This window comes from Mixophyes fleayi, chromosome 12 (genome assembly GCF_038048845.1).
Source record: "Mixophyes fleayi isolate aMixFle1 chromosome 12, aMixFle1.hap1, whole genome shotgun sequence".
Classification (NCBI taxonomy): Eukaryota; Metazoa; Chordata; class Amphibia; order Anura; family Limnodynastidae; genus Mixophyes; species Mixophyes fleayi.
Genome location: NC_134413.1, coordinates 85,377,381 through 85,392,941, shown reverse-complemented (window position 1 = coordinate 85,392,941; position 15,561 = coordinate 85,377,381). Strand labels below are relative to the sequence as shown.

The following is a 15,561-nucleotide window of genomic DNA, read 5'->3' as shown; positions in this document are numbered from 1 at the left end:
AAGAAACCTGTCCTGTAAGGAGCAAGATGCAGTGTATGCTATCTGGAAGATGGTGTCTCTGTCAAGGAAGCACGCCGTTACGGAGTAGAATGGAGGACCTCCCCTTCCTATCCCCATCACTGAGGAACAGGAACTGCGGCCTGCAGACTTTGTTCCTTTGCTGTATTCCTGTGAGCGCAGCCATGGCTGAACTTTTTGATTAAACAGAGATCACCAAGTGCAGGAGACTCTGCAAAAGAAATGTAGCAGTAGTGCTGGGGCTGAGGGAGCCCTCAGGCTACTTACCCCGCCTCAGGGACCTGGGGGGAGGAAGGCTGCAGGCTACTGACCTCTGGGAAAGCATCCCATTTCCCACACTCACAGCATGAAAATGGTTTCTCACCTGTGTGAGTTCTCTGATGTTCGAAAGGATTTCATTTATGTTTAAACTATTTCCCTCATTCAGTACATGGAAAAGGCTTTTGACTCGTGTGAGTTCTCTGATGGTCAACAAGATTTGATTTCTGTGTAAAACATTTCCCACACTCAGAACATGTAAATGGTTTCTCACCTGTGTGAGTTCTCTGATGTCTAATAAATTTTGATTTGTTTGCAAACGATCTTTCACATACAGAACTAGTAAACGGTTTCTCACCTGTGTGAGTACTCTGATGTTCAAAAAGATTTGATTTACGTGTAAAACATTTCCCACACTCAGAACATGTAAACGGTTTTTCACCTGTGTGAGTTCTCTGATGTTGAACAAGATATGAATTATGTGTAAAACATTTTCCACACTCAGAACATGTAAATGATTTCTCACCTGTGTGAGATCTCTGGTGTTCAACAAGATTTCATTTCTGTTTAAACTATTTCCCTCATTCAGTACATGGAAAAGGCTTTTCACTCGTGTGAGTTCTCTGATGGTCAACAAGATTTGATTTCTGTGTAAAACATTTCCCACACTCAGAACATGTAAATGGTTTCTCACCTGTGTGAGTTCTCTGATGGTCAACAAGATTAGATTTTCGTGTAAAACATTTCCAGCACTCAGTACATGTAAACGGTTTTTCAGCTGTGTGAGTTCTCTGATGTCTAATAAATTTTGATTTGTTTGCAAACGATCTTTCACATACAGAACTAGTAAACGGTTTCTCACCTGTGTGAGATTTCTGATGTTCAAAAAGATTTGATTTACGTGTAAAACATTTCCCACACTCAGAACATGTAAACGGTTTTTCACCTGTGTGAGTTCTCTGATGTTGAACAAGATATGAATTATGTGTAAAACATTTTCCACACTCAGAACATGTAAATGATTTCTCACCTGTGTGAGATCTCTGATGTTCAACAAGATTTAATTTCTGTTTAAACTATTTCCCTCATTCAGTACATGGAAAAGGCTTTTCACTCGTGTGAGTTCTCCGATGGTCAACAAGATTTGATTTCTGTGTAAAACATTTCCCGCACTCAGAACATGTAAACGGTTTCTCACCTGTGTGAGTTCTCTGATGTTCAAAAAGATTTGATTTACGTGTAAAACATTTCCCACACTCAGAACATGTAAACGGTTTCTCACCTGTGTGAGTTCTCTGATGTTGAACAAGATATGAATTATGTGTAAAACATTTCCCACACTCAGGACATGTAAACGATTTCTTACCTGTGTGAGATCTCTGATATTCAACAAGATTTGATTTATGTGTAAAACATTTTCCAACCTCAGGAAATACAATTATTTTATCATCTGAAAGAGCTGTACTATGTGTAACAATATCTATATTATCAGTAGAACATTTCTCATGATTAGAGGGATCAGGTGATTTATCTGCTCTGTGGACTATTGGATGTATATTTAGGGTACTGGGGTTCTCGCCTGGAGAATCTTGTGTGATGTTGTTATCTTCTATTTCACAATCTGTAGAAGAAAAGTATCTTCCGTCTGAGATATTGCTGTGTTTGCATCCATCTGTTGGAAATATAATATATGGAAAGACATCTTATTTTACATTAACATATTATAATGCCCAACATTTTCATACAATTAGTATGTTGAAATGTCCAGCTGTTTAATTTCAATGAACTACAAACACTTCATTATAATTAGACAACTGCATTATAAGCACAATCCATAAACCCAGCCACAGTGAGACGCAAATTGTATCCAGCCTGGACCATTCCATCCAAAATGTGGACATTTGTGAGTAAAATATCTTAAGCACACACATTGCCCAGCCAGCATCATAGAACAGGAAGCCTCATTAGCCAGAAAGCCTCATTAGCCAGTGACACTGTCCAACTAGTCACTGCCCTCACACACAAACACTGGAGCACCAGGGTATGTGTATAAAAGGAGCACTGTTTGACCATGTAATGTATCATCATACCATCTGTAACTTCTGAGATCGCTAGTACCACAAACCGGCATGTAAGTGTCCTTATAAGCCTAGCCAGGGGGTACCCTAGCAGCAAGAGTTACCCAGAAGGACACGGTTCTAGGTGCTGCTAAGGAGCCTAGTGGTGGCAGCAGTCAAAGTCTCTCCTACTGAGGTTAGAGGGCGCATTTGCGACACGGAAAGGGGACGGTGTCAAGGCAAGCCCAGCCGGTCCCCAGCAGCACACTAACAGGGTGGCACAGGAGGTCCATCCTGTTACATGGGGTGTATGTGATCTTAGAGGGAGGAGAATAATCTTAATATGCATTAGTATTACAGGGATAATATATAGCCGAGGATCAAATATTCATGGTAATGTCACATGTGGTAGAACAGAGAGATGGTTATGGGTATACTGTCACAGGAGGTAGGGTACAGGAGGCTCATGGGTAATTTTATGGAGTCAGACTGACATCCCATCAGATACAGCAGACAGTGTGAGGAGGAGACTGGTCAGATCTCTGGGCTGGTAGGACCAGGGCCGCCGAGAGGGGGGGGAGCGGGTACTAATTACCCGGGCCCGGCATGTCAGGGGGCCCGGCCCGGGCCCTTGCGCTGCTGATTTTTTTTAATTTTCAAATATTTTTTTTCAAAACGTTTTTTTTCCTTTTCTTTTTTTTTTTTTTTTTTTTTTTTGGCAGGGGGGGGGGGGGGGGCTCGGTCGTTGGTGGGGGGAGCAGGCTAGTTTAAAAAAAAAAAAAAACATACTCACCTGATCGCGGAGCCGGCATCCCTCCTCTCTGCTGCTCTGTGCTCTATTCAGACTGTCTGAATGCTGGGTGTGATGTCATCATGTCATGCCCAGCATTCAGTCAGTCTGGAGCAATGGAGCACAGAGCAGCAGAGAAGACCAAGAGAGGAGAAAAGGTAAGTGAAGGGAGGAAAACGAGGGGGGCACAAAGGGGTTAAAAAACGGGGGGGGGCAGCATGACAGAGGGGTTAAAAAATAAGGGGGAGCACAGAGGGGTTAAAAAACGGGAAAGCAGCATGTCAAAGGGGTTAAAAACGGGGAAGCAGCATGTCAGAGGGGTTAAAAAATTAGGGGGAGCACAGAGGGGTTAAAAAACGGGAAAGCAGCATGTCAGAGGGGTTAAAAAATGAGGGGGAGCACAGAGGGGTTAAAAAACGGGGAAGCAGCATGTCAGAGGGGTTAAAAAATGAGGGGGAGCACAGAGGGGTTAAAAAACGGGAAAGCAGCATGTCAGAGGGGTTAAAAAATGAGGGGGGGCACAGAGGGGTTAAAAAATGGGAAAGCAGCATGTCAGAGGGGTTAAAAATTGAGGGGGAGCACAGAGGGGTTAAAAAATGGGAAAGCAGCATGTCAGAGGGGTTAAAAAATGAGGGGGAGCACAGAGGGGTTAAAAAACGGGGAAGCAGCATGTCAGAGGGGTTAAAAAATGAGGGGGAGCACAGAGGGGTTAAAAAACGGGGAAGCAGCATGTCAGAGGGGTTAAAAAATGAGTGGGGGCACAGAGGGGTTAAAAAATGGGAAAGCAGCATGTCAGAGGGGTTAAAAATTGAGGGGGAGCACAGAGGGGTTAAAAAATGGGAAAGCAGCATGTCAGAGGGGTTAAAAACGGGGGGGGGGCAGCATGACAGAGGGGGTGAAAAAATGAGAGGGGCACAGATGGGTTAAAAAACGGGGCAGTATGGCACAGTGGGGTTAATAAACAGGGGTCAGCATGGCACAGTGGGGTTAAAAAATGGTGGGCAGCATGGCACAGTGGGGTTACAAAGGGGGGGAGGCATGGCACAGTGGGATTGAAAAAGGGGGGGAGCAGCATAGTATAGTCTGATGAAGGGGAGCCAGATGAAGGGGGCAAAAACAGCATGGAGGGCACAGTGTGATCATAAGGCATGGCGATGATGAAGGGGCACATTATTGTAATATTGGAGCTGGAGGAAGGCCTAATTATTAATCATGGATGGTATTGATTTAACGCCAGGGTTGTTTGGAATTATCTAAATGTAGCTATTTTTTTCCAAATAGGGCCCCCAGCATTCCAGGATCCAGACAAGCCGCAACTAAAGAAACATGCAGCCACAGTTGGAGAAAGTGAGAAGAACAGGTAGGAGAGAGCAGGACAGTATGTGAAATGTTGTGATTCTAGTAGGGACAATACCAATTTTTGGTGAATGTTGTGCCCAATGTAAGGTGTAGGCCAAGACTGAACTGTTTGTGTACACACTGCATTGTTTGTATACTACACTGTGGTGGTAGATGTCCTGAAAGTCAGGAGTGCTTGAACATATGTGACACTCCGGCGAATTGAGAGCCTAGTGGTTTTTATGTTAGCCACGCCCCAATGGCACGTTTGCCACGCCCCAAAATGCATGACCACACCTCCCAAAATTTTTGCACCGCCGTTTGGCTAGCTACGCCCCTGAATGCATGACCATACACCTAAATTTTTTTGCGCCGCCGTAAGGCGGCGCAAAAATTTTTTGGGGCTTATTTGACTATGAGGGGGGGCCCCATGAATTTGTTGTACCCGGGCCCTGAATTCTTCTTGGCAGCCCTGGGTAGAACACAATGATATGATGTGAGGAGGAGACTGGTCAGATCTCTGGGCTGGTAGCACACAGTGATATGATGTGAGGAGGAGACTGGTCAGATCTCTGGGCTGGTAGCACACAATGATATGATGTGAGGAGGAGGCTGGTCAGATCTCTGGGCTGGTAGCACACAATGATATGATGTGAGGAGGAGACTGGTCAGATCTCTGGGCTGGTAGCACACAATGATATGATGTGAGGAGGAGACTGGTCAGATCTCTGGGCTGGTAGCACACAGTGATATGATGTGAGGAGAAGACTGGTCAGATCTCTGGGCTGGTAGCACACAATGATATGATGTGAGGAGGAGACTGGTCAGATCTCTGGGCTGGTAGCACACAGTGATATGATGTGAGGAGGAGACTGGTCAGGTCTCTGGGCTGGTAGCACACAGTGATATGATGTGAGGAGGAGACTGGTCAGGTCTCTGGGCTGGTAGCACACAGTGATATGATGTGAGGAGAAGACTGGTCAGATCTCTAGGCTGGTAGCACACAATGATATGATGTGAGGAGGAGACTGGTCAGGTCTCTGGGCTGGTAGCCCACAATGATATGATGTGAGGAGGAGACTGGTCAGGTCTCTGGGCTGGTAGCACACAGTGATATGATGTGAGGAGGAGACTGGTCAGACCTCTGGGCTGTTTATTACTCACCTGTGCTGATATCTGTAGGGATTTCCTCCTCCTTACACTGCTGATCACCCCTTACATACGTCTCTTCCTCTCCCTCTATAATTTCTACTTTAATATCAGTCAGGGCCTCTTCCTAAATAGCCCACAAAACAATAACAACATCCTATTTAATAATATTTGATTTAATAATTTGAGGTGAAACTGAGGAATATCATTGTATAAGATTCACACAGATTTTTTTACAGATCATATTATGGATTCAGAGAGACCCTAAAATTTACCTGATTCTCCTGTGGGATACTGGGATTTTCCTGTGTACAAACCTGTGAAGAGGATGGAGATATCTCTCTGGGGTATTTCTGTTACTGGATCCATCTGTAAGAAACACACAGTGACTGATTACATTGCTTACATGTGATTATCAGATGATGTGTATATTGGTGGCCTTCAAATCTGCTCCACTTTACAATAAATGAAGGTCTCCTCTTACCCAATGACGTATGGATCTGGTGATTCTCCATCTTCACTTCCTCGTACAGACCTTTGGGCCCTTCTAAATTCTCCCACTCCTCTTCACACTTTATAGGAACCTGATAACACAATGCCACAGTCATCATCCAGACACATCCCCTGGTGTTACTGTATAATGTCCCATTCCCAGCAGTCAACTCTCCAGTCACCAGCTGAATGGTCTTGTTGGTCAGTTCCAGGATCTTCTGGTCATTGTTTCCCTCATGTATCAGTGAGTGAGGTTCAGGCACCGTGATGAGGCTCTGGGTCCTGCTCAATCCTCCTGACACACAGGGGCGGCTCCTGGGTGTCACACACTCACCAGATCTCTTCATCACTACTGTGTAATCCTGTGTATGGAGAGAGATATCAAGGTAAATGAAGATCCACATATTTGGAATTTTATTGAGGTATTAATTGTGCAAAACATACAATAATGTTCTATTTTATGGTTGTGATCCATATCCTATATGTAACTGATTCCTATATACAAGAAAGTGGCAGCTCCGGACATCTACAGTGGTCCCACCTATCTGAGTCCTCCATCTACAGCCGGCCCCCACGGATCTATCATCTGCTTGGATAAATCAGTGCAAACAGTAAGAGGAGTTTGAAGTGGGGGCTTGTAGTAGACAGAGGACTCAGAATGGCCGACCTATGGCAGATAGTAGGAGAGGTAAGTGCTGTATACACACTAATAGACACTGCATATAGGAAACAGTTACAGGTAGAGCAGGGGTTGTATGTGTAAAATAAAGCATTTCTTGTCTATTTTGGCAATTTAAAAAGAAACTCCAGAAAATAGAAAACATCCCATAATTGTAAAATGAGTTAAAAAGTCTCCGTTATTGATAGGAAAAAAACAACAACAACACACTGTGGTCAATACAATATATCCAACATCTGTGAAGATTGTGGGACTGATACTTCTATCTGAGACTGTCTACCTGCTGCTCATTTACAGCTGTTCAGGGGGAGACGACTGAGGCAGAGCAGAAAGTACCAGAGTGAGAATGGTCACCATCCTGTGAGCCAGAGAGGATCATGGGAAGAATAAACTATAATATAAAAACGTATCTATAGAGGAGCTCACAGAAGCTAATGGCCACAAATAATATTATGGGCTACATCCTAATGCAGACTTCTGATATACAAAGTAGATCTGGAAAGTGTCCTAGTATTTCTCCAAGGCTGGAGTCATGTGGGTCTCGGTAGCCAGGGTCATAGAGCCTCTCTCCCAGAATCCCTCTCACATCTCCAGTCATGTCCCTGTTTTATTTATAGCAGTAAGAATGATGTCACTGTGACATTCCCAGAATCCCTCTCACCTCTCCAGTCATGTCCCTGTTTTATTTATAGCAGTAAGAATGATGTCACTGTGACATTCCCAGAATCCCTCTCACCTCTCCAGTCATGTCCCCGTTTTATTTATAGCAGTAAGAATGATGTCACTGTGACATTCCCAGAATCCCTCACCTCTCCAGTCATGTCCCTGTTTTATTTATATCAGTAAGAATGATGTCACTGTGACATTCCCAGAATCCCTCACCTCTCCAGTCATGTCCATGTTTTATTTATAGCAGTAAGAATGATGTCACTGTGACATTCCCAGAATCCCTCTCACCTCTCCAGTCATGTCCCTGTTTTATTTATATCAGTAAGAATGATGTCACTGTGACATTCCCAGAATCCCTCACCTCTCCAGTCATGTCCCTGTTTTATTTATATCAGTAAGAATGATGTCACTGTGACATTCCCAGAATCCCTCTCACCTCTCCAGTCATGTCCGTTTTATTTATAGCAGTAAGAATGATGTCACGGTGACATTCCCAGAATCCCTCTCACCTCTCCAGTCATGTCCCTGTTTTATTTATAGCAGTAAGAATGATGTCACTGTGACATTCCCAGAATCCCTCTCACCTCTCCAGTCATGTCCCTGTTTTATTTATAGCAGTAAGAATGATGTCACTGTGACATTCCCAGAATCCCTCACCTCTCCAGTCATGTCCCTGTTTTATTTATAGCAGTAAGAATGATGTCACTGTGACATTCCCAGAATCCCTCACCTCTCCAGTCATGTCCGTTTTATTTATAGCAGTAAGAATGATGTCATTATGACATTCCCAGAATCCCTCACCTCTCCAATCATGTCCCTGTTTTATTTATATCAGTAAGAATGATGTCACTGTAACATTCCCAGAATCCCTCTCACCTCTCCAGTCATGTCCCTGTTTTATTTATAGCAGTAAGAATGATGTCACTGTGACATTCCCAGAATCCCTCTCACCTCTCCAGTCATGTCCCTGTTTTATTTATAGCAGTAAGAATGATGTCACTGTGACATTCCCAGAATCCCTCTCACCTCTCCAGTCATGTCCCTGTTTTATTTATAGCAGTAAGAATGATGTCACTGTGACATTCCCAGAATCCCTCACCTCTCCAGTCATGTCCCTGTTTTATTTATAGCAGTAAGAATGACGTCACTGTGACATTCCCAGAATCCCTCACCTCTCCAGTCATGTCCCTGTTTTATTTATAGCAGTAAGAATGATGTCACTGTGACATTCCCAGAATCCCTCTCACCTCTCCAGTCATGTCCCTGTTTTATTTATAGCAGTAAGAATGATGTCACTGTGACATTCCCAGAATCCCTCACCTCTCCAGTCATGTCCCTGTTTTATTTATAGCAGTAAGAATGACGTCACTGTGACATTCCCAGAATCCCTCACCTCTCCAGTCATGTCCCTGTTTTATTTATAGCAGTAAGAATGACGTCACTGTGACATTCCCAGAACCCCTCACCTCTCCAGTCATGTCCCTGTTTTATTTATAGCAGTAAGAATGATGTCACTGTGACATTCCCAGAATCCCTCACCTCTCCAGTCATGTCCCTGTTTTATTTATAGCAGTAAGAATGACGTCACTGTGACATTCCCAGAATCCCTCTCACCTCTCCAGTCATGTCCCTGTTTTATTTATAGCAGTAAGAATGACGTCACTGTGACATTCCCAGAATCCCTCACCTCTCCAGTCATGTCCCTGTTTTATTTATAGCAGTAAGAATGACGTCACTGTGACATTCCCAGAACCCCTCACCTCTCCAGTCATGTCCCTGTTTTATTTATAGCAGTAAGAATGATGTCACTGTGACATTCCCAGAATCCCTCACCTCTCCAGTCATGTCCCTGTTTTATTTATAGCAGTAAGAATGACGTCACTGTGACATTCCCAGAACCCCTCACCTCTCCAGTCATATCCCTGTTTTATTTATAGCAGTAAGAATGATGTCACTGTGACATTCCCAGAATCCCTCACCTCTCCAGTCATGTCCCTGTTTTATTTATAGCAGTAAGAATGACATCACTGTGACATTCCCAGAATCCCTCACCTCTCCAGTCAGCAGGTAGATGATCTCCAGGGTGAGATTTAATATCCTCTCACTCCTGTCCTTGTCCATCCTCAGGGAATCAGTGATTTACACAGATCGGGTTTCACCTTCAGTTGACTTCTAGTAAAAGATTCTCTGGTTCCTCACAGCTCAACTGTCTAGGAATAAATATAATAATCATTCTAAACATCACAGAGCAGACATGTAAGATATTAAAATGTTAAACACTGAGGGTCTCATGTACAGTTGGATGTAAGAGAGTTTTCTTTGCGTAAAATGTGCATTTCCCTACTTCCTAAGCGCACAAAAATGTATAATACTAAGTCCTTATACAGAGTGAGACACATCTAACACTTACTCCCCTGTACACTTACAGATGCTGAACGGGGGAGGGAAGGGGAGAGGAGAGCGTAGGTCAGTACAGTAAGGACACGTCACATAATGTGTGTACTATGCAGAGGTGGAAACAGCAGCAGATCAGTCAGTCTGGAGGCACATCTGTTGTGGGTGCTGGACCCTGCTGCACGATATGTTCTGATGACGGAGCTTGTAGTGGGTTATAAAATAAACATTTATTTATAACACATATAATTATTATCAGATACGGGGCATCTGAGGCGGCTCCTTTTTAGGACAGCTCTGTGCTTGTACTGTTATTCTGCACCCAACCAACATGAGTCTCACAATGTTTCATCGCTGCTGGACGGCTTCCTCGGGGAGCGAGTCTCATTCAACCACCTACTTCAGGAGGGAAGGCAGAGCGACATTAGAGCTTAACTAGAGGTCGAGTTCAAAGGAGAACGGGAGCAGCAGCCCCCCCCCCCCCCCAATGTGACGGACATGTAAGTGCACCAACAACAAGGCATCAAAATACACTGTTAGCTTACATTGTGACCAACTGCAGAGATAAACGGAAAACATATATACTTGTTTTTTTTAAATTCTTTATTTTGAATGGTCAGTCAATAAAAGGCTGTATACCAATATGAAATAAAAAGTTTACAGTGTATACATAGAAGAACATTAACATAGTAGTGGAATCCAGAGAAGGCGGCCTTCCACAACTTGAGACATAAATTTACCATATTTTCATTTTTTGCTTTTGTTTAAATATAAGAGACAATAATACAAAAAAGTAGAATGGAGGGGAGGGGTGAAGGAGAATTAGAAGGGAAAGGGAAGGGAAGACCACAAAGGTTGATGCAGGAATGTGATCGGAAAGAAGGTAAAATGTAAATGTTAAAGAATCAGAAGGTGGCGGAACAGGAGCAGAGTCCTGATCGCCGTACATGGGTCATGACGAAGTCGTTACGGGCCAGAGGGGAACGAGCGTTCTGCGAACTGCCAAGGAGCCCACACTTGGTTGAAAGCGTAACCTCTATCGTGTAAGTAGTAAGTGATCTCTTCCATGGCTGCTACATGCAAAATTTGCTTTTTAAGGGCAGAGTGAGATGGAAAAGAGCTGCGTTTCCAGTTAAGGGCTATTTGGGATTTGGCGGCTGTAAGGATGTGTGCAGTCAGTTTTCTAGAAAATTTATCAAGGTCTGGGGAAGGGTAAAAAAGGAGAAAAATCCAAGGGTCCTTCGCCACGGGAGCCTCAAATTGATAAAGCCATGGATCGCGTCCCACAAGGGAGTAATAACTGGACAAGTCCACCAGATGTGTAGCATTGATCCCCTGTGGCCACAGCCCCACCAACAATCAGGCGACGAGGAGGGGAACATTGTATGAAGTCGGGTGGGGGTATAATACCAGCGATAATAAATTTTATAGGATGTTTCTTTTAGTCTGTCGAAATGGAGCTTTTGGATATCCCCAGTCTCATGTCCTCCCAGGCCACCTAATCCGGGGTGGGGGTGGGGGGGGTAGATCCGTCTCCCAGTCAACCTCATGTGAGAGTTGCGAGTGAATAGTGGATTCAAGAAAGATATTATAAAGTTGTGATATCATACCCTTATCCATGGGGTGGTGTATGCAAAGGTTCTCCAACGGGGTGAGGGGACGTAGTAAATATTTGGGTGGTAGGGATCGTAAAAAATGCGTGATTTGAAAGAACTCAAAAGGGTTAAGCATTCGAGCTGGGGGGCGAGGCTGGAGTTCTGCTAGTGGGAGCCATTGACCTTGTTTCGAAAAGTCTGACGGGAATTTGAGGCCAGCTAGAGTCCAATGGCGGTATCTTACCTTAGAGAGGCCAGGAGGAAATATAGGATTAAACCAAATGGGAGTCAGAGGGGAAAGCGCAGGTGTGAGTTTTAGTTTAAAGGAGTAAGAATCCCAAACCTTGGTGTCAAATTTAGTGGTAGGAAGTAATTTGGAAGGGGGGAGGCAGTGTATAGGGGGTAGATCCCATAGCAGGGTGGAATCAGGCAGTGCTATGTATGCCTCCTCTAGGTCAAGCCAGGAGGTGGAACCCGAGGGGGCATATGATGCAACAATTTGGGAGAAATGGGAGGCCAGACAATATAGCTTGATATCGGGTAGTCCCCTGACGCCACCAGAGATGGGCTTTTTCAGAACATTGAGCGAGACCCTTGGAGGCCTGTGATTCCAGATAAAACGAGTTAGAGCTTTCTGGATATTAGATAGGAGGGTAGCGGGGACAGCAACTGGTAGGGTTTGAAAGAGATATAGCCATTTGGGTATGGTATTCATTTTGACTGCCCAGCCATGAGATAATAAGACGGTTCCAAGAAGCCAGATCAGATTGTGTTTTGGAAAATAGGGGTGGGAAGTTGTCCTGATAAAGGAGGTCATAACGAAATGTAAGAGACTCCCAAATATTTTATTTTTCTGGTCTGCCATTTGAATTTGAATGAGGACCGTAACACATCAGCCTCCCAAGGGGGGACATGGACCAGCATGGCCTCTGATTTTGTATAATTTATTTTATAGCTAGAAATCACACTGTAGGTCTGGAGAACCTTATAGAGGTTGGGGAGGGAGATGACCGGCTGAGAAAGCGAAAGTAGGACATCGTCCACAAAAAGTGAAACTTTGGAGTTGATGTCCCCCAACCTGCACGCCCCAAATGTTGGGGTTAGATCGGATTTGAGAGGCCAATGGCTCAATCACCAGAGCGAAAATGAGAGGAGACAGAGGGTAACCTTGCCTTGTACCATTTTGAATGGATATCAAATTTGAAGGTGTACCGTTGATCAGGACTTTAGCCAAGGGCGAGGAGTACAGTGCCAGGACACCAGTGAGAAAGTCACCAGTGAAGCCAAAGGCCTCACTGCTCTCATAAAACCCCAGGAGATCCTATCAAATGCTTTTTCAGCATCCAGAGAGAGGATTATAGTAGGGGATCTCCTGGTGTTTGCAATATGGATGACATCAATGGCTCTCCTGGTGTTATCCCTTGCCTGGCGCCCCGGGATAAATCCCACTTGGTCATAGTGGATCAATGATGGAAGGAATTCATTCAGGCGATTTGCCAGGATTTTAGCGTATATCTTTAGGTCCAGGTTAAGGAGGGAGATGGGTCTGTAGCTGGCGCAATGAAGTGGATCCTTTCCATCTTTTGGGATCACTACAATTTTGGCTTTGAGCATTTTGCGGTGGGAAGGGGGTCCCTCGAAGGGCACCATTGTACAGGGAGTGCAGGTGGGGAGCAAGCAAGCTCAATTTTTTTTTATAGTAGGCTGCCGTAAAGCCATCGGGGCCTGGGGATTTGCCACTTTTTTGTGATTTAATAGCAAGTTGGATTTCATCTAATGAGATTTCTTCATTAAGGTGTTGAAGGGCTTGAGCGGATAGTTTAGTGAGTTTAGATGTAGCAAGGAAATCTGAAATCAGTGCAGTGTTGGCTTGCTGTGAGGAAGGGACAGGGGGAGCTGGAAGGTTGTAAAGGGCGGAATAGTATTGTTGGAAAGCTTCTCTGATGGCAGTGGGGTCGTGGAGGAGTTGGTTGTTGGAATCACGGATCAATATAATATTTTTGTGGGTCCTGGCTGAGCGAAGCCGTGCCGCTAGAATTTTGTCCGCCTTATCCCCCTTTTCATTAAAGGATTGTCGGAGCCATTTAAGGCGCTTGGCTACCTGTTTGGAAGAGAAGGAGATCAAGTTGGGCTTTAGTCTCGCGGAGGGCTAGCAAAGTGGCAGGGTCTGGAGTAACCTTGTGTTGGGCTTCCAGGGATTGTAGTTTAAGGGATACTTCGTTAGTCAAGGTGAGGGTTTCTTTTTTCTTTTTAGAGGCAATGCTGAGTAAATGTCCCCTCAGGACTGCCTTATATGCCGTCCAAAGAGTAGTTCTAGAGATATCTGGGATGTCGTTGAGTTCGAAGAATTCTTTGAGGCGAGCCCGAGCTGGGAGAGTATATCTGCGTTGTGAAGTAAAGAGTCATTGAGGCACCACGTCATGGGGCGTGGGCGGTCTGACAGGCCACAGAAATCTATAGAGATGGGGCGTGATCAGACCATATCATCGGGTGAATTTGAGCCGCCTGGAGGTTTAATGCCAAGTCATGGCTGAGCAGGATCATGTCTATGCGTGAATAAGAATGATGGGGTGGAGAGTAGTATGTATAGTGACGCGCAGTCGGTTCCTTCACTCTCCAGGAGTCGTAAAGAAGCTGGGATTTCATGAGACTGAGGACCGACTTAGAGGATACTGGGTCCAAAACGGCAGGAGATTGCGGCCACAGTGGTGGAACGGTCCAAGGAATGATTCAAGACAGTATTAAAGTCTCCCGCTACTATAAGGTCTCCCTGACGCAGGCGGGACACTAAGACATCTAATTTTGAAAAAATGCGATCCTGGTGCTGGTTGGGAGCGTAAACATTAACCAGGGTGCATAGTTTATTAATAATTTTGCCTACTAAAATAAGGTACCTACCCTCTTTGTCAGCCAGGGAATCAATGGGTTCGAAGGTTAGATGGTGGGCAAATAAAATTGCGACTCCTCATTTTTTAGTTGTGTGGTCGCATGCATGGTGTGTATCAGGGTGTGTCTTTGAGCGAAGCTCGGGATGGGAATTGTGTTGGAAATGTGTTTCTTGTAGGAAAATGAGGGTAGTAAAAAGCTTACCTCTTTTCTAAAGGCTATTCAGCCCTTTAACATTAAATGAGAGGACTCTAAGACCCATGTGCAGCGAGGAGGAAAAAAATCAGGAGAGAGCCTGACACAGTGTGGTTGTTTAGGGGAGGGGAAAGTTTTAAGGAGGAAGCAAGGGGGGGGGAAGGGGTAGGAAGATGGTCACACGGCAAAATAGGCCGGGACCCGTGGTGCCGACTTTGGGAGGGAATACTATGTGTTGGGGAAGCACATAGGTCAGCAAAGGAGCTATAAGCTCCAGGGAGGCGCAGGCAGGCCCTGAGAAGGTGCATCACAAGAGAACAAAGAGCAAGTGTGCACCCCTCTGGGATACCTGAGATAGTGTAAAAATAACAAGACTAGTGGTAGGTCGTGAGTGGAACATCCGGGTGGGCGAGCATGTGGGGGGACAGGAGTAAGGTAAAGCTAATGGAGAGTGAGGGGTAAAATGTGGATGTAAGGAGAAAGGTGAATGATGTAGAGACATAATATAAAACAATATAACGTCAAGATTCAACATTGAGTAGTATAACATAGCTTAACATAGGTCGGGGGGTCCCAGCTACTGGAGAGTGCACCTCTTAGCAGGGGAAGCAGCCAAGAGGAGACGGGATACAACAATAAAGGTGCATATAAACTCTATGGGCCAGAAACAGACCAACATGTAAATGAAACAAACTAAATACTCGGTGAAACAACATAACAGGATTCGGTAAAGCTCTTGCATGACACGTTCAAGCAGCATCAACACCATTGCCAGAGAGTGGGGAGGCCCCGCAATACTAGACAAGGTCAACAGCTGGGGGCGTGGAAACGAGAGCCACTGCCAAATAACAGGGTTTTCACTAGAGATATGGTTAAGGACCAGATCCCAGTGAAAGAGCAAAATGGTATGAAAGTTACAATTAGGAGGGACACAGAGCGTTAACCTGGTATTGCGAGTCAAGTCCCAGAAGCTTCAGTGGCTTGCGAGGAGAATGAAGAAGTCGACGGGATCGTAGTCCACTCGGTCCTGGGGGCTTGACG

At 44.8% G+C, this 15,561-nt stretch overlaps 1 pseudogene; it reads right to left on the bottom strand.

The window, feature by feature from the left end:
- LOC142108410 (uncharacterized) lies at positions 1-13,089 on the bottom strand (annotated as a pseudogene).
- Between the last annotated feature and the right edge of the window lie 2,472 nt (positions 13,090-15,561).